Genomic DNA, 19,170 nt, shown 5'->3' with positions numbered 1-19,170 from the left:
CTGAAATAATTTGAAAGGAAAAAAGAAAAAAATCCCCAAAATTGCAATGGTTTACATGCACATGAACCACTGTAATGGTAGGGATTTTTCTCCTTTTTTATGTTTATCTATGCAGTAGCTGGATATTGGGCTGGAAAACCTGAGCTGAAGCTTGTGTTCAGAAACACAATCACCTAAGGAGAGGGAAGCCTCAGCATCCTACAGAGGCTTCCCTCTGTGTCCTCCGCTGCTTGCCGGGAACCTTGTGCTGCTTGGAGCCATCTCCCTCTGCAGCCATGCGAGCAGGGCCTCACCTGTGCAGTATCTGCTCCAGCCTACTGCACAAGCACGGCCGTACTTACACAGGCGCAGCACGGCCACACTTGTGCCAGAAGAGGAGTGCAGCCCTGATCAGATTACTGACATGCCCTTGTTGTTAAAGAGAGTCTGTAATTGAAAAAGTGCCCCTGGAGGTACTAACCTCAGGAGGGGGAAGCCTCTGGATCCTAATGAGGCTTTTCCTGTCCTTCACAGTAGCTCCTATCCAGCACTGGCTCTCCCTGAAAATCCACTGACGGCCGCCTGCAGGCTCAGTAGCACCTATGGCACGCGGCGATATTTACCTTTTGGATCCAGCACAGGCACAGTACCATCTTCCCCTTCTGGCTCTAGCGGAAATAGTCGAGCCCCATCGGGTCCACTCTACTGCGCAGGTGCAAACCGCATCGTAACACAAGGGCAATGCAAGGAAATGGCGCCTAGCACACTTACCATGTTGGCTTGCGAAGGAAGTGCCCGATCCACCGTCGAGCCACCGCAGGGTCAACAGCACATTACAGAGTTACGCAGCGGCAGTGGAAGCAATTAAGTCAATGGGCAATGTCGACGATGTGGATGCGCAGAATGACTGGAATACGACAGGGAAACAAGAGAATCCCAGTGACGTACTTCCTGTCCAGCAGAGTACGTCACAGGGCGACGGGCGTGCGAGGGGAAGGCACTATACATATGACCCTGTCGGAGCACTCTGCTGCAGGGTTACAGGTTAGAACCACAGTGTAAAGCAAGCACCAATGGGAGAGATATAGTTCAAACGTGCTATGACTCCTATGGTCTGTGCACATCAGACCAAATCAATAGTCAAGGTCCAAAACGAGTCAGCACCGTCTTCAGTAAGAAATAGCTCTTTTATTGGTTAAAAAGCATGATGTCAAGTATCTGTCAGCGACAGCTCCGCTGTTTCGGGCGTATAGCCCTTTTTCAAGCCAAGAAGCAAAGTCATCACACCAACATGTAATACATCACAGTTTAAATAGTATAACATTATCCAGCCCACCAATCAGCATTGCTCTATATCGGCCAATCAGAGAGAGGCAGGGACCGGCGGACCTGATGGGGAACTAATCCCTTCGCATGCAAAGAAGGAAGCCCAGCTCCTCCCCCAGGCATTACCAAATACTCACCGCCTAATCCACGGTGAAAACAGCAATCGTTACAGGTTAGGCATTTTGTGCGCATCACACCGCAAACACTTTTCTAGAGTAAAACCAGCCTAAAAGCAAACCTATAATGTTTGCTACAACCTATTTCGGATCTACGGGAGGGGGAAGCCTCTGGATCCTCTAGAAACATCCTCATCTTCATCAGCCAGGCCGGTCCAGTGATGAGACCTGAAGCGTGGCCACGCGTCACCTGCGCAGTAGCACAGAACCGACTGTGCTTAGCTTTTTTCCGCTGGAGCCTGGCTGGTGCTCCTGTGCAATGCGCAAACAGTCCACAAGTGGTTTTGCAGGGATCTCAGCGCTGGAACGGCTCAGTGGAGGACGGAGAATCCAGAGGCTTACCCTTACCAAGGTAAGTATCTGGTAGGGGCACTTCTTATTCCCTACAAGTACACGTTAACCAGTTCGGCCTTTCTGGACGAGCTTTCTCGTCCAGAAAGGCACTGCTGCTTTCAATGCGTGGTGCGCGCGATCGGGCGCGCGCCCGCGCGCGCACCCGCCGCTAGCCCCCCGATCAGTGAATGGGAATATAATTCCCATTCACCGATCTAACTTCCCCGCAGAAATACTGACGCTTTCTCTCCAGAGAGCGTGGTATTTCTGCCCCCAGGAAACAACTCCTCTGAATTTTGGTTCCTGGATGCGAAATCGTTCGCATCCAGGACTTTTCTCACTGTGGCCATCTTGTGGCCAAATAGTAAACTGCACCCACATACATTTTTAATTAAAGAATTTGCTTATTTTACATGTAAAATAAGCAGTTTCCCTCCCACACCAAACATTTTTTTTTTTCAATTAAGATTTTATTGAGCAAGAAAATAAATTTGAACAATATCAAACATTTTGATTAAAGCTATAGTGGTACATGCTCAGTACAGAAAAATACACGCTTGTTTCAATGATAGGTGAAAACTATGTACTCTAAGCAGAGGATAGCAGAAAAATACTTCGTATTAACTTCCTAGATACATCCTTGTTGTAGAGTACTGTAATGCAGACTATCTAGCACTCTTGAAGTAGGCAGTAATGCTTTCACTATGTCGGAAAAAGAGGGAGAGAAAATCCAACGCTTATCCCCCGGTGGCATCCAGGGTAGTAAGTAGGAGAAGGTGGGAAAGAGCAAGGTAGAGTAAAGGATAAGAAAGGGGAGGAATAAGAGTTCAAGGTATGCATAAGTTGCGACTTTTATGATTGTATAATATCCTTATATTCCTGGGATTGCTGAAAGTCCCCCCAGGTTGACCAGGTAAGAGTACATTGCTCAGATCTGTCTTGGGAAAGTAGTATATTACGTTCCATGACCTCAATTGCCTCCACTCGTCTCACCCAGGCTTTGGGAGAGGGTGGTGTTGTGGATTTCCAGTTGAGTGGGATTAAGGCTCTTGCCGCGTTTATTAAATGTACTGTAAGAGATTTTTTGTATGACTTTGCCAAGTCCTGGGTGTCATGGAGTAAAAAGACACTGGGTGTAAAGTCAATCTTTTCACAGAGAATTTGTTCCATTAAGCTATGAATTTTTCCCCAAAAGGGTATAATCATTGGACATGACCAAAAGATATGAAGGATGGTGCCGGTATCTGAGCCACACCGCCAACAGCTATCTGGGACTGAGGGGAATATTTTATGCAGATTTAGGGGTGTTCTGTACCACCGAGTGAGGATCTTGTATCCCAGTTCTTGGGTGTTTACGTTAAGGGATCCCTTGTGGTTTAGTAGAAAGATTTTTTCCCATTGTCTGTCTTCAATGGTTATCCCAAGATCTGATTCCCATTGGACCTGAAATCTTAATTTGGGCGCCCCTGGCTTCGACAGTAGGATTTTGTAGAGATATCAGATGTCTGGGGGTAGATGCATTGATGATAAGGTTTTCAAAATCTGTGAGAGGTTTATTCCAGGTTGAAATGTCCCACACCAAAAATTACCCACATACATTTTTTATTAAAAAAAAAAAAATACAAGCAAAAAAAAACAACAACATAAATAGTTACCCAAGGGTCTAAACTTTTTAAATATACATGTCAAGAGAGTATGCTATTATATTATTTAAAATTATAAGCTTATAAATAGTGATGGACACAAATTGAAAAAATGCACCTTTATTTCTAAATGAAATATCGGCACCATAAATTGTGATAGGGACATCGTTTAAATGGTGTCATTAACGGGACAGATGGGCAAATAAAATACATGGGTTTTAATTACGGTAGCGTATATTAATTTCAAACTATAATGGCCAAAAACTGAGAAATAATGAATTTTTTTCATTTCTTTCTTAAAGGGACTCCGAGCAGTGCAGAAACTATGGAAAGATGCACATCATTTTAAAGCTCTCTTTCTCCTCTTTCCAATGATATATAAACCGCCACCCTACGCCTTTTAGTTTTCGCTATTTTCGCGATTGAAATTGCCGCGGCCGTGATTTCGATCGCGAAAATAGAGAAAACTAAAAGGTGTAGGGCAACGATTTAGGTGTCGTCAGAAAGAGGAGAAAGAGAGCTTTAAAATGATATCCATCAAGCCATAGTTATATTGTATTACACAGGGCGACTTTTTGTCAAAGTCAGCAGCTGCATTCAGCAGAATGGAGCTGCTGACACTGGGGAAAGTGTCGTCCTGTGTAATACAATATAACTATGGCTTGATGGATATCATTTTAAAGCTCTCTTTCTCCTCTTTCTGATGACACCTAAATCGTTGCCCTACACCTTTTAGTTTTCTCTATTTTCGCGATCGAAATCACGGTCGCGGCAATTTCAGGGTGGTGGTTTATATATCATTGGAAAGAGGAGAAAGAGAGCTTTAAAATGATATGCATCTTTCCATAGTTTCTGCACTGCTCGGAGTCCCTTTAATCTTCCTGTTAAAATGGATTTAAAAAAAAAATAATTCTTAGCAAAATGTAGTACCCAAAGAAAGCCTAATTAGTGGCGGAAAAAACAAGATATAGATCAATTCATTGTGATAAGTAGCAATAAAGTTATAGGCGAATGAATGGGAGGTGAACGTTGCTCGGATGCATGAGATTTTCGGCACTGCGGCGCTGAACCGGTTAAATTACACCCTTGTGGCTGGTAATGGAAATTACAATATTTTATGCTTGATACACACCATTTCCCGTCACACAGACCGGTCAAATCGATTGTTTCTGACAGGTCCGATCGTTCTTTTTTGTAATCAATTTTGTAGAGACATGATCGAAAAATCGATTGTACCTGTCAGAAATAGTTGATTTGACCCATCTATCTGAAAGGAAATTATGATGTGTACCAAGCATTATATGCAGTGCACATTGGATTCTTGAGTGTGAAATATTTAGTGTGGTTCTGACTCCAATAATAATATAGCATCAAAGTGGAAACGGTTTATTTACTTGACCAATGCAGGGCCGTTTCTGAAAAATGTTAAAATCTGCAGCAAAACAATCCTTCCTCCACCGCTTAAACTAGTCATCAGGGGAAAAATAGTAAAAGAAGTGGTACTTACCGCCGGGGGCTTCCTCCAGCTCCAAGCTCCCAGGACGTCCCTCGCCGCAGCTCTGCCCGCAGCCATTCGCCGCAGGTCCGTCCCGGTCCCCGGCGATGACGTCAGAGCGACCTCCAGGTCGCTCTGTACTGCGCCTGTGCGAGCGGCGCTGTTGATCACCGCCACGTGGGCGGGAGCGGACTGCGCAGGCGTAGTAGTACTGCGCGTTCGCAGTCCGCTTCGGCCCACGTGGTGGTGATCGACAGCATCGCTCAAGCAGGCGCAGTACAGAGCGACCTGGAGTTCGCTCTGACGTCATAGCCGGGGACCGGGACGGACCTGCGGCGAACGGCTGCGGGCAGAGCTGCGGCGAGGGACGTCCTGGGAGCTTGGAGCTGGAGGAAGCCCCCGGTAAGTACCACTTCTTTTACTATTTTTCCCCTGATGACTCCTTTAAAGAGAACCAGAGACGTTGCAAAAAAGCTTTTATACATACCTGGGGCTTCCTCCAGCCCCATAAGCCTGGATCGCTCCCATGCCGCCGTCCTCCGCTGCCCCTATCCGCCGGTACCAGGTCCCGTACTTTCGGCCAGTCAACGCAAGCGCAGTGCGTCACTACCGGCGGACGCGGCCAATTGTACGCAAGAGCAGGGACTCTCTCCATATCCTTATGCATGCGCCTCCATACTACGCAGGCACATGCGTAAGGATATGGAGGGAGTCCCTGCTCTTGCGTACAATTGGCCGCGTCCCGGTAGCGGCGATAGAGGCAGCATAGGACGGCGGCGTTGGAGCGATCCAGGCTTATGGGGCTGGAGGAAGCCCCAGGTACGTATAAAAGCTTTTTCATTTTTTCAATGCTGTTCGTCTCTGGTTCCCTTTAAGTCCCTGCCTTCACTCCAGCACTCACAAAACATCTAGGAATGATGGGCAAATTCCACCAAGAGACAGATCTCTATCTGATCCAATATAATCAGATAGAGATCTGTTGGCTTCCCATACACCAAAGGCCAATTCTTGATCGATTTCAGCATGAAATCTTTTAGAAAATGGCCTTGTGACATTGCCTCGCCACCCCACCAAATGTTTTATGTGACCCCCCCCTACCCCGTGCATTTATACTTCCGAGTGTCAGCACTGAATTCCTGCATTGGCGCGCCATATGACTACCCGGCGTCTAGCACATGTGTGACACACACCCCATGTCTATATGCCGGTAATCATGTGGGGCACATCTGTGGAAGTACAGTGCAGACACTGAGGGGACAGGTAAAGTATGAGCACCAGGGGGTACATAAAACATTTGGAGGGACAGCAGCCAGGGGGTCTCTGTCACATTTGTCATTCATGTTTATCGCATTCTGTTACCGCCACACACTGAACAGTGTTCTCCCTAGAATGTTTTTCCATCCGGGTGGCATGAAATAGTAGCTGGGTGGCATGAAAAAGTAGCCGGGTGGGGCAATATGAGAGAATGCTGGGCTGGTGCTTCTTTGCACAACTCTGCTTATAGCATAGGAAGAGGTGAGCCGATGATAGCTGGGTGCTCACCAAAACTAGCCGGGTGGAGCACCCGGCTAAAAGAGCCTGGGGAGAACACTGCTGAATCAACCACGTTGACCCGAGATTTCCCTGCATGCCTAATCAATACATTCAACCAATTTCAGCCTCAATTTGGTCGTACTGTTGATTGGTCATGCACTTGGCGGCACCGATTTTATCCAATTCAAACATAATTAACAAAATTGGATGGTCGATTGTCCGCCAAGTTGACAGATGTATGGCCACCTGCAGTCAGCTCCACCTCCACACACACCAAACCCCAAGAACAGTGGCGTAGCTAAGGAGCAGTGGGCCCCAATGCAAGTTTTACAATGCCCCCCCCCCAAGCACTCTATACATACCAATTGATACGATGCACCAAAACCTGCCAATGGCAACTACAGTGTCAGAGGTGCAAGAAAAGGATGGGAAACAGTTTGTTAAGGATTACCACTATTCAAAGTATCTATAGAAGTGATTATTATGAGCACAGGACCAATAGAGAGCTAATACTGTAGTTGAGGGAGGGCCCTTCGGGGCCCCTCTGGCCCAAGGGCCCCGATGCGGTCGCTACCTCTGCAACCCCTATTGCTACGCCCCTGCCCAAGAAATATTAATACATCACTAATCATATTATGCATATACAGTACACAATTCCAGGGCTCTGCCTCCTTGCATGTGAACAGTCAATAGGCAGACATTACTACATACTCTACACGTACAGCAGCACACAGACTGCTTCTTCCTTCCTTATCTATAAATGTTTCACATCCATCCTCCACCATGCTCTGTGTTCCCCAAGAATAACGATAGTGCACAGCAGCTACTGGGGCACTAATGATAGGCCAAAGCTATATACCTGCATGGTAAGGTAAATGGGCTCTGGTCACGTGTGCCTGCATGCACCGCCCTCAGCGGTGACATGCCCAGTATGACGTCAGACATCATACCTTCCCCGAGGATCCGCTCCTCGCAGACTCGGCGCCGGTTGCAGAGAGCTCGAGCTCGCACACTCGGCCGGCGGCGGTAGCAGAGAGGACTGACGTGTTGCTAAGACGGCAGCTACCTCAGCCCTATACGTCGATTCCACTAACTAGAAGGAGAGAGCGGCTGTCTGATCACACCCGGAGCTCCCCCTTGTGGCTGGCAGCTAGAAGGAGAGAGCGGGTCTAAACACTGATCACACCCGGAGCTCCCCCTTGTGGCTGGCAGCTAGAAGGAGAGAGCGGCTGTCTGAACACTGATCACACCCGGAGCTCCCCCTTGTGGCTGTAGCGGCAATAGCAGGATGGAGACAAAACATTGAAGGAGATTTCTGTGAGTAAAAATGAACCTAGTTCTGACCGGGGCAGGTTTTGGGTTACATTTATCCCAGGTCCCTAATCTCGCCCTCCCAGTATAGGCAGCGGGATGTATTCACTCCCTCCCCAGTATAGGCCACCATATGACCCCTGCACAGACAGCCAGAGCTCAGTCCCACACCCATCTTGTAAATGCAGCAACGCAAAAGTGTCCTGAATATCCTTTACCCTCTGGCCTATACATTGTATATATATATATATTTAATAGTGTTTGCAGTTAATGTGCTGATGTTGCTCACGTGCTGCTGCTTTGTGCTGCAGCTGCATTTTACAATTAAATTATAAGCTGCCATTTTTTGGTGCATTTGGAAGTAGCGGAGTTCATTTGCAGCGCGCAGTTTCTGCACATACTGGGGTACTAATCAGGGCTGTGGAGTCGGAGTCGTGGAGTCGGGCAATTTCGGGTGCCTGGAGTCGGAGTCGGGAAAAAATGCACCGACTCCGACTCCTAATGAATTTGTAACTGTAATTAAAATAGAAAATATGATAAAATGTTCTATTTCTCAGATAATAGTCATTAAAAATAATGTATATATACAGTATATATACAGTATATATACAGTAATAGCTGTGCTTAGTCCACAAAAATGAAATAAACCAATCAAAATTAGTTACTTGTGCTGCTTCAATAAAGCAGTCCCTGTATCTTTAAGGTCAGATATACATATCTGATTGTGACTGTATATATGATGTGTACACAGGAATCTCTTATATATACTAAATAACATCTATGCTGTAAGAATAAAGCCTGATGTGTAGCCGTGTCACAAATAGAGATGGTCAACGAGATGGAAATAATTCTGCGTCGATTCTGATTTATGCAAATGTATGCACTCCCTTTGCTGATGAAATCAAATAATGTGATATGTTATTAAAATTTGGTTTGGTGACTACAAATTAAAGGGTAACTGAGACGGATGAAAAGTAAAGTTTTATACATACCTGGGGCTTCCTCCAGCCCCCTTCAGGCTAATCAGTCCCTCGCTGTCCTCCACCACCCGGATCTTCTGCTATGAGTCCTGGTAATTCAGCCAGTCAGCGCTGTCCGGCGCATGCCGCTCCCACAGCCAGGAACATTCTGCACCTGCGCAATAGTGCTGCACAGGTGTATTATGCTCCTGGCGGCGGAGTGTGTGCATGCGCACTACGCCTGACTGGCTCAAGTACCTGGACTCATAGCAGAAGATCCAGGTGGTGGAGGAGGACAACGAGGGACTGATTATCCTGAAGGCGGCTGGAGGAAGCCCCAGGTATGTATAAAACTTTAATTTCATCTGTCTCAGGTTTACTTTGTTACACAGTAGTACTATACTCTACATATGCACTCCCCACAGAGCTGCAGGGAATCCACTGAGAATGCTGTGCACATTGAACACAGAGGTGTTGTCTGTTTACAATCTCCTCATTCCCCTGCAGAGTACCTGCACATCATTCTTACATGTACCCACACTTACATTGCCTAGGGCCTGATAGATGTTCTTTGTTCCGGTTTGTACCTTTTACAAGCACTCTTACCAAGGACTAGTTTTAGTCTAAAGGGAATAAATATATTAGTCTACATATCCTTCTCACTTCAGTTGTCTTGTAAAATTCCTAAGCGTTGGCAGTTAAGAGACGAATTTCATGTTACATACTTTTAATCAACAAAATTGTAATATGCAAATTAGAGGAGTCGTGGAGTCGGAGTCGGAGTCGGTGGAATCCTAAACTGAGGAGTCGGAGTCGGTGGATTTTTGGACCGACTCCACAGCCCTGGTACTAATGATAGGCCAAAGCTATACACTTCCATGGTAAGGTATTGGTAAGGTATTTGTGTTGTGGTCACGTGTGGTTGCATGCGGTCAGGGCAGCCATCAGGGGGGAACAACTGACACTGCAGTGAGGGGCCCAGGGCTTCTGGGGGCCCTGGGCCCCCCCAAGCGCTGGAAGGGCCGCATATGCTGGCTGCGGGCCTGTGGCTCACTAACCAGCACACTGCATTCCAGCACTGACAAAAGAGGCACAGGAAGAAAAGAGGGGAACAAAAGAGAATGGATAAAGTATAATAACGGTCCTACAAGTCCCTGTCTCATTTGTTAACTGGGGACTACCTGTATTTTGCTAGTATTTGACTCCACCCTCAACATGCCATGGCCACGCCCACTGTCCCCCCGCATCTTGCTGTGCATGCCGCTTTCTTTAGTGTCTGAGCCATGAACATTTTTTCGCGCAGCGCACTTCATGCACGGGGGTGGGGTGGCTAGTGGGTGGGCACAGCAACCAGTGGGTGGGCCCAGGGAAGGGGGCCCCAGGCCTGATGATGTGTGAGGGGCCCCAAAATTTCTAATAGCGGCCCTGCATGCGGTCACCTGTCACTGCTTGCGCTGTACCCAGCGGTGACACGCCCATGACATGACGTCATAGTCAGACATCATAGTCACCTCAAGGATCTACTTCTCGCAGATTCGGCAGTAGACTGGATAGAAGCTACTCCAGCCCCGTACCTCCACTAACCAGAAGTGAAAGAGATCGGCTTTCCGAGCAGTAATCATACCCGGAGCACCCCCTTGTGGCTGGTAGCGGGAATGGCAGGATGGAGGCACAGAATGGAAGTCATTACTGTGAGTAAAAGTACGTTCATTAGTACGCATGCCCTGGCCTTGATTGTGCACCTGTTGCCAGGTACGCTTCGTGATGCTACGCTCATGCGCAGAGCATGCCCAGCCACAGGCGCACAATCTAGGACGCTCACCAAGCATGCGTACTAATGAACGAATCCCCGGCCCAGGGCATACGTACTACTGCAGGTCATTGTGACCTGGAAGTAGTACAGGGGCCAGGCTGCCCATAGCTTTGCAGCGAGCAGTTTGCAGAACTGCTCGCAACATCACTACTTGTAAATGCAGTAGCGCAAAGGTGCCATAATTATTATCCTTTCCCCTCGGTCCTTGTAATTGTGTATATTTTTATAGTATGTACACTTAATGTGTTGATGTCTGCTCATGTGTTACTGCTTTGTGCTGCAGCAGCATTTTACAATTAAATGATAAACCTCCATTTTTTGGGTGGGTGCATTTGGAAGTAGCTTATTTTATTTGCAGCACGCAGTTTTAAAGTTAAGAATTTCTAGTTTCTACAGCCCCCCAAAAATGTCACAAGGTGGTGGCTGCAGGACATGTGACAGTGGTACCCTGGAGAGCACAGTGTTATGTCCAGTCTGTGGACAGGAAATACCATCTGCTGACATTAAAGCCCATCTTGATGAATGCTAGAATGAAAAGCATAGTGGGGTGTTGCCTAAGAAGAGGCGCCTTTTCTCCCATGATGCTGAAGGGTAGATGGGTCTGCCTCTCAAAAAAGGCCCTGGGCTTAAAGGAGTATTGCAAGGGTAAAAATAAAAAATAAAAAGTATTTAACTTACCTGGGGCTTCTACTGCCCCCCCCCCCCGCAGATGTCCTGTGCCTGCGTCGGGATAAAGCGATCCTCTGGTCTCCTGCCATGGCTCACTTTCGAATTTTGTGACTTCAGTGTCGCAAACTACTGCATACTCGCGCCCGCTGTCTTCATCAGGAGCTTCCGGCGCAGTACTGTACTGCGCAGGAAGCTCCCGGTGACATCTGCGGGAGTGAGGACGCGCACGACCAGGGCCATGCAGGCACAGTAGTTTGCGACATTAAAATTGCAAAATCTGGAAGTGAGCCGCAGCAGAAGACTAGAGTATCTTTTTGTCCTGGCGTGGGAACAGGACGGCTGTGGAGGGCCAACAGAAGCCCCAAGTAACACTTCCGCTTGTGATCACGGTCCTGTCACCATGCAGGTGCCCAAAGTGCCTGCTTTTGTGACTTGCTGCCAGTACAGGGCTCTTTTCCACAGATGGCTGAACTGCTCATTTGTCTGGTACTTAAGCATCCTGTCTACCACCCACGATTGCTATTCAGGGCTGTCTGCTGCATATGCCATGCTTTAGCTTGCACCCGGCTGATGGACAGTAGCAGCTGACAGGAGGGGAATTCACCACCTGGCTGAAGTTCTGGAGAAGAGGCCTTAAAGGAGTTGTCCGGCAAAAATAAATAAAATCAGCGCTACTTACCGGGGGCTTCCTCCAGCCCCTGCGCAGTCCGCTCCAGCCCACGTGACGGTGATTGACAGTGCCGATCGCGCAGGTGCAGTACAGAGCGACCTCTAGGTCGCTCTGACATCATCGCCGGGGACCGGGTCGAAGCTCCGGCAAATGGCTGAAGGGAGAGCTGCGGCGAGGGACGTGCTGGGAGGTTGGGGCTGGAGGAAGCCCCCGGTAAGTAGCGCTTATTTTATTTATTTTTGCCGGACAACTCCTTTAGGCTGCTTACACAGTAAGACGTTACAGGCGCACGTTAGTGCACCTGTAACGCTCCCCCAACGCACAGCAATGTAACACAAGTGGACTGTTCACACAGCCCACGTTGCGTTACATGTAAAGCTGCACGTTCTCCCGAAAGTGCAGCATGCTACGGCGTTAGAGCGGCTTAAGCCGCATTAGACTGTCTGCACATGCGCAGTCACGTTGGGGAGGAGCGGAGAGCGGCCAGGCACATGGCTAATTAATATTCACTGCACGTTGTGACGTGCAGTGTTTACTTCCTGGAGCGGCCGCTCTGTGAGGTGATTGGCCGGCGGGACCACATGATGCCGCATGCGCACAAGAGTACGCATCACGGCATCACGGACGCCAGAGTGAGCTGCACAACGCGGCTCACTCTGACGTTCACATAGAAGAGCACCAGGCGTTGCGTTAGGTGCACAATATGCGACCTTAACGTGGCACCTAACGCAACGTCTTAGTGTGCAAGTAGCCTTAAAGTAAACCCGAGGTGAGAGTGATATGGAGGCTGACATATTTATTTCCCTGATACTCTGCCTCTATAACATTTAGCCATTGACCTTGAACAAGCATGCAGCAGATCAGGTGTTACTGACATTGTCAGATCTGACAAGATTAGCTGCATGCTTGTTTCAGGTGATATTCAGATACTACTACAGCCAAATAGATGAGTAAGGCTGCATGATGACAAATATAAAATATTTTACATTTATTGGAAGGATCCCTCCCTTCGTTTCATATTGCCAGGACAGAATCCGGCAAACTGGTGGAGTAGGTGGTGTCCGGCAAAGGAGGAATTGCTAATGGCTGCCACCTGTATAACCCTAGTTATGAAAAGAGAAGGGTGAAAAGCATGCACTGAAATGCTCATAGGCTTGAAGGAGTGTTTATTTATCTTTGTATGTGTTAGAGTGGTGCAACTAAATATTTTAAATTGAAAATTGTTTGGTTTGGGTTCGTTTAAGCAGAATTTCATACCTAAGGTTTTTGCATGATTAGTAGTGACTAATGCATTGCGTGTAATGTATTGCATTCTGCTCTACTAATCCTGCGGCAAAACTTTATGCACATCATCTTGCTTAATGCAATTAATTGCGCACGCCCTGTTGAGTTTAGTTTTAGGCTGCAGGGTACCAGAGGATTGGTGTGTCCCGACATGGGCACAGGACTTCTGCAGGGGGCTGGTGGAAGCCCCAGGTAAGTTAAACTTTTTTTCTTCTACTCGGTTAAGGTTCACTTTAATGTGCCCATACACATGTCAATCTGCCACCAAATCGACCATCAGCCTGATTTCTCTTCTGCTTGATTTCAGATTGAATATGTTCTGAAAGGATTCTATTGCCTGCCCACTCACTGCAGACAGATATCAAAAAGAAACACCAGTGTGGCGAGGAACAGGAGCTCGCAGTGAGGTCACTGGAGGAGGCCAGGAGTCGTGCCGGCGGACAGGTGGGACTTTAACACTTTGTTTCTTAAAAAGTAGAAAACACTGCTTAGGTTCCATCAATGCATATTTGTTTTATACACTTTAATGCAAAACAACTAGAGAAATAGGTGTTGCTGAATGTTTAATACGGACGTGGGGACTGCGTGTGGAGTGGGAGGTGATTTGATGTACATGTAATGAGTGGTTATACACAGAAGTGGGGCTTCACATGGAAGGTTAGTCAAAAGAAACACACCCTGGCCATCACTAAGAGCCACTGTACACTGCATGGATGAAAAACTGATCCATCAAACAGATCATTTTTATTGGGCATCAGTTTTTCATCCATGATTTCCATTCCATTACCGATCGGTCGATGCATATCTCAATCTGGAATTAATAGTTGACTCCCTATATTTGCAATCCAATCAGCAGAACGGACTGAACACATCCTTTTCAAACAGACTGAGGATCCATTCGCATCCGTTGGGATACCTTCCTAAAACAGACTATTTTTGTGTACAGTGTGAACCGGCCTATAGGATTTAGTCCTGATGGTGCCTTCATTTTTCTACCTCTTAGCAGACTCTAAAGGTGGCCATACATCTAGTGATTCGGCTTTCATTCTGTCATTTCATCAAATCAAATGTGCTTCAGTATATCTAACCAATGAAAAGTTGCTGATATCATGTTGACCACCTTAGTCAATTGAGCAGGATTCAAGATTTCGGTCATTCACACAGGAATTGGCTACTTTTCACATACCGTTTGATTGACGCTGTATCGATTTTTGCATTCAGAGCATGGAGGTACAATATCGGTCAGATTGATTTGTGAAAGTGAATCACATAGGCTATCCCTTGTACTGTGTGGGCTACTAGCCGATCGACTTTCGATCAACCACACTGAAGTTGATCTCCAGTAAAGGCGATTGCTTTGTCGACTGAATCAGAATCGCTAGATATATGGATACCTTAAGGCTTCTTTTACACAAGCAGCTGAAGGCAGTGAATTCACTGCCTGTCAGCTGCTCCCATCCACTGGCTGGGTGCTTGCTAGCGCTCGGCACAGGCAGTCCCCCCATGTAGTTTCATCTGAGCATGACACTTTCCGCGCTCAGATGCAGCATGAAACTGTTTAACACAACCGGGTGTAAAACATGTGTTTACCGATCGCTTCCACTCAGCTGCATGTAATTACAGCTGAATGGTGCTTGTTGCCAGCATCCCTGGATAAGAGGCCATTAGGCTGGGAGTACACCTGTTGTCTGTCATTTTCTACGCATGATTATTAGGATGCATTTTCTGCACTCCATGTGTGTCTGTAGGTGGGTAAACGTGTGTGCTTTTTCACAGATGCTAATGTAATTGCTGGAGAAAATGCACACAGTGCTGTACTGCTCTCATTATTATTATTTTTGTCTGCATGCGAAAACGCATTCAAGGATAAACTAGCCCATTGATTAACATTGGTTCTTAGTAGGGGCGCAGTGCGGAGTATGGCGGATGCAAGCTCCGTGAGCTCCGATCATAGCGGGGACAGACAGTGGCATAACTTCTGAACCGCGGACTTAAAACGGACGACATAGGCAAAGAAGAGGGTCGGAAGACTACCCCCGCACCTCATATGCCTTCAACCCGGGGTAAAGATAATGAATTAGTGCTCAGATCCCTGGACTTCTTCAGGCCGCGTGGTGCGACAGCAGCTAAGATGGCCGCCGAGAAGCTGCAGGCAACTAATACACTTACTGAGAAAGAAGGAGAATCTCTGCATCGTACTGACTTCTCTCTGAAGGATATCACAGACCTTCTCACGGATCTAAAGGTCTCCTTCACGAATGAGATCAGAGCCACTCTCTGCCCAGATGGAAGAACTGGGAGACAGGACGAGCAAACTAGAATACAGAATGGATGACGCAGTGGACATTATTACAGAATTACAGAACCAAAATGCAGCCCAGGAGGAAAAACTGGTAAACCAGGAGAATAAATTGGAAGATCTGGATAATAGTGGTAGGAGGGAAAATATTAGGATCAGATCTGTACCAGACTCTGTGACGGACATTAAGGCTTATGTGACAGCGTTATTTAAGCACTTCTCCCTAACCTCCCTGATGAGATGTTCAGATTTGATAGGATTCATAGGGCTTTAAAAGCACTCAAAAACCCGGAGTGATCAAGAGACATTATACTAAAAATGCACTACTCGGAAACGAAAGAAGAGGTGATGAGAGCTGCATGGGAAATGGGTCCTAATGGAATAGGAGACCATAAGGTACACATATTTCCAGATCTGTCACCAATTACACTTGCAAAACGTAGATCTTTAAGACCAGTCACTACAGCCCTGCAAAAAAGAGCGATACCATATCGGTGGGATTTCCTTTTGTACTCGCATTCAACTTTGGCCCCAAAAGATATCAAGTCCATTATGCAGGAAGGATTAAAAGCCCTCAGAGAAAATGGAGTACAGGAAATCACAGAGGAATCGCCTATGGACTCTTCTAACAAGCATAAAAGGCTGGCAGGAAACGCACCACTCTACCTATAAACGAAGCAAAGAAAAACACCTGACTCCTTCTAAAATCCCAAGAGCTTTAAGGTCGGGCAACGATAAAGACTGATGGCTTCCTTTACTCCTGTAAGTGACCCACAGGTTAATCATCCATAAGGGGACAAAGAGAGCTTTACTTGCTCACATAATACAGACTCAGCCAATCTTGGCACTCTCTTTGCCTTTAACTTGCTTACTGGCTAGGATTTACATTAATAAGCTATACCTCCTGGTAGCTTCTGCGGTTCAGGCAGTATTACTTAAGTATCTCTCAGCAGTTTCGGTCCAGCTGTGTGATTTGCAGCTCCAACATTTCCCTGGTTATTTGAAATGTGCTTTCTCATAGCTTGTGTGTTCATGTTTCAATATATATATTTATTTGAATGTACGGTAATCTTAAATATTTTTTGTATTAGTTTTAGTTATAGAAGTGTGACCCATAAGACCGGATCTGCAATACGGGTGTTCGTGTTTTTGAGAGAGATCAAGTCCTCACTACTAATATTTTTACTATGTAAAAGGGATGTTGAGATCTATAGGATTATTTTGGTAAACAAATTGCTTGTTGGGGCTCGTTTCCACTATTGCGGTGCAGAATCGCTTGGATTCCACCGCTGATGAAATTGCATGCGGATGCGATTCCCATGCGTTTTTCGCCGCGAATTCGCATGCGATTTCGCATAGGTGAGGGTATATGCGATTTTAACCATGTCACTGCCTGTGTGAATTTACATTGGTACCTATGCGAATTCGCGGCAAAAAACGCATGTTGAAAACGCATGCGACTTCCCTATTAAATACATTGCATGCGATTCGCATGCATTCCACTCGCAGGCGAATACTGCGGCTCTTTTGTGCGTTTTTTCACAGCTTAAAAAAAACGCACCCTAAAAACGCTACAGTGGAAACAGGCCCATCCACTTGCATTACATGTGCGAATCCGCATGCGTTGGACGCATGCGGATTCACGATAGTGGAAACGAGCCCTTAGATACAGCATAAGGAGAGTGACAGCAACTTCAGTTCTCTGGCTTCCGGATTCATGAAAGTACTCTCACATAATACTCAAGGTCTTAACAGCCCTACAAAAAGAGCTAAATGCATGCGCTATTATAATGCGAGAAACCCTGCAATCGTTATGCTACAAGAGACCCATTTTATTAGGATGTCATTTCCAAGATTTTTCCATAAAAATTTCCCTGAATTTCATTTATCTAGTCACCCAACAGCCAAGAGAAATGGAGTTGCTATCCTTCTCCACAAAAATACTTCATTTATCTTAAGAAACAAAGTGACTGATAAGGAGGGCCGCTACATTTCATTAGCAGGCGTACCAACATTGTTAGTCAATATTTACGCACCCTCAACCAAAAATGGAGCATTCTACAATTATATAATCGACACCCTCCATCAATTTCAAAATGAGAATATAATCATAGGAGGGAATATGAAGTTAGCACTAAACCCAAAGCTGGATTACCAATCCTCTTCGACCCTTTCTGATAGACCCCCGCCCCCATATCATTTATTAGGCAGATACAGATACATGGAGAGAGACCCATCCAAAAGAAAAAAAAAAAAGATTTTACCTTCTTTTCCCCATCTCAGCTCTTCAAGGCTTGATTATATATTTACTACAAAAATTCTTACTACTAGGATTAAGAGTTCGACATTCATCCATTCATATTTATCGGATCATTCAATCATCTGTACCACTTTCACACCACAACATAACTCTAATAGGACCCCAAGATGGAGAGTTCCACCCTTCATGTTAACCAATCCTGAACAAATAAGGAAATTATCAGAATCACTAAATAATGAGCCGGGAAGATGAATTCACAAAATCGATTTCAATAATATACAAGCTTCTCAATACATTAACTCCCACATCGAAGAGGCCTTATCAAATTAACTGGGAGAAAGATCTAGGCCATGAAATCTCGGATTCTCAATGGTCAACAATCTGGGAAAGAACTTCCAAATGTTCAAATAATGTATCAATGACGGAAACTTCTGTTATGTTTCGCACATATTTAACTCCTTCTAGAATTAATAAATATAAACCTCACATTTCTAATTTATGTTTCTGAGGGTGTCTAGACATTGGAGACTCTTTTCACACTTGGGGCTTAATTCACAAAAAAGTGCTAACTGTTAGCACGGCCGTTTTCGCGCGAATTTTCGCATTGCGCGTGATCGCAAATTTTCGCGCAAAACGATACCGGTTTCACGCGAAAACGATATCGATTTCGCGGGAAAATTTGAGTTTGCGCGCAAAAACGTTATCGTTTCGCACGAAAATTCGCGATCGTGCACAATGCAAAAATTTGCGCAAAAACGGCTGTGCTAACAGTTAGCACTCTTTTGTGAATTAAGCCCTAGGTGGTCTTGCCCTATGGTACATTCACTCTGGTCAAATATTTTTGAGCTGTCAAGGGAATTTTGGGATAAAGCTGCTACCCCTAACCCTCTATCAGATTTACTGAACCTAAAGATTGACAAACTTTCCCGGTTAGAAAACCCTTTATTCACTAAAATATTGGTGGCCACTAGACTCCACATCGCCCAAGCTTGGCTAATCAATGAACTGTCCTGGGACAAAGTCATACAAAAAATTAATTATATCTGTTTAAACAAATTTATATGGGCTCTGACTATAGGAGACACAGCACCTTTTCTTTCAATATGGGAACCTTGGCTAACCTCAGATTATGGCAAACATATACAAACAATTTTGAGTAAATGTTAATCTGACATGAGTATGATAAGAAAAGTGCATTAAGCTTTCTCATAGGGGACATGATCTCCCATACTTCCTCTAAGTAAGGTCTACAACATCTTTGGATATGCAAATTCTCACTTCTACGTATACCTGTTCCTCGTTCTTTGTTCTGTTTTGTTTTGTGTTGTCTTTAAACTACTACATATGGTTATGACATCTTCATGGAATTGGGCCCTTGGTTATACTCATATCTCTATTCTAGCATAATATTACTATGTGT

The 19,170-nt window shown here is 45.8% G+C and overlaps 2 long non-coding RNA genes across 4 annotated transcripts in view; one reads left to right on the top strand and one right to left on the bottom strand.

The window, feature by feature from the left end:
- The window catches only part of LOC137546973 (uncharacterized), a 59,210-nt gene extending 51,552 nt beyond the window's left edge, over window positions 1-7,658 (bottom strand). Inside the window, exon 1 of the long non-coding RNA XR_011026414.1 lies at window positions 7,345-7,658. This is a non-coding gene — a long non-coding RNA (uncharacterized lncRNA). The remainder of the gene's footprint in view (window positions 1-7,344) is intronic.
- LOC137546974 (uncharacterized) overlaps window positions 7,437-19,170 on the top strand; it is a 429,594-nt gene continuing 417,860 nt past the window's right edge. For all 3 annotated transcript variants that reach the window (XR_011026417.1, XR_011026416.1, XR_011026415.1), the window contains exons 1-2: window positions 7,437-7,802; window positions 13,499-13,635. This is a non-coding gene — a long non-coding RNA (uncharacterized lncRNA). The remainder of the gene's footprint in view (window positions 7,803-13,498; window positions 13,636-19,170) is intronic.

Source organism: Hyperolius riggenbachi, chromosome 2, assembly GCF_040937935.1.
Source record: "Hyperolius riggenbachi isolate aHypRig1 chromosome 2, aHypRig1.pri, whole genome shotgun sequence".
NCBI lineage: Eukaryota > Metazoa > Chordata > Amphibia > Anura > Hyperoliidae > Hyperolius > Hyperolius riggenbachi.
Note: the sequence above shows the minus strand (reverse complement) of the source record. Positions and strands in the feature narration are given on the sequence as shown.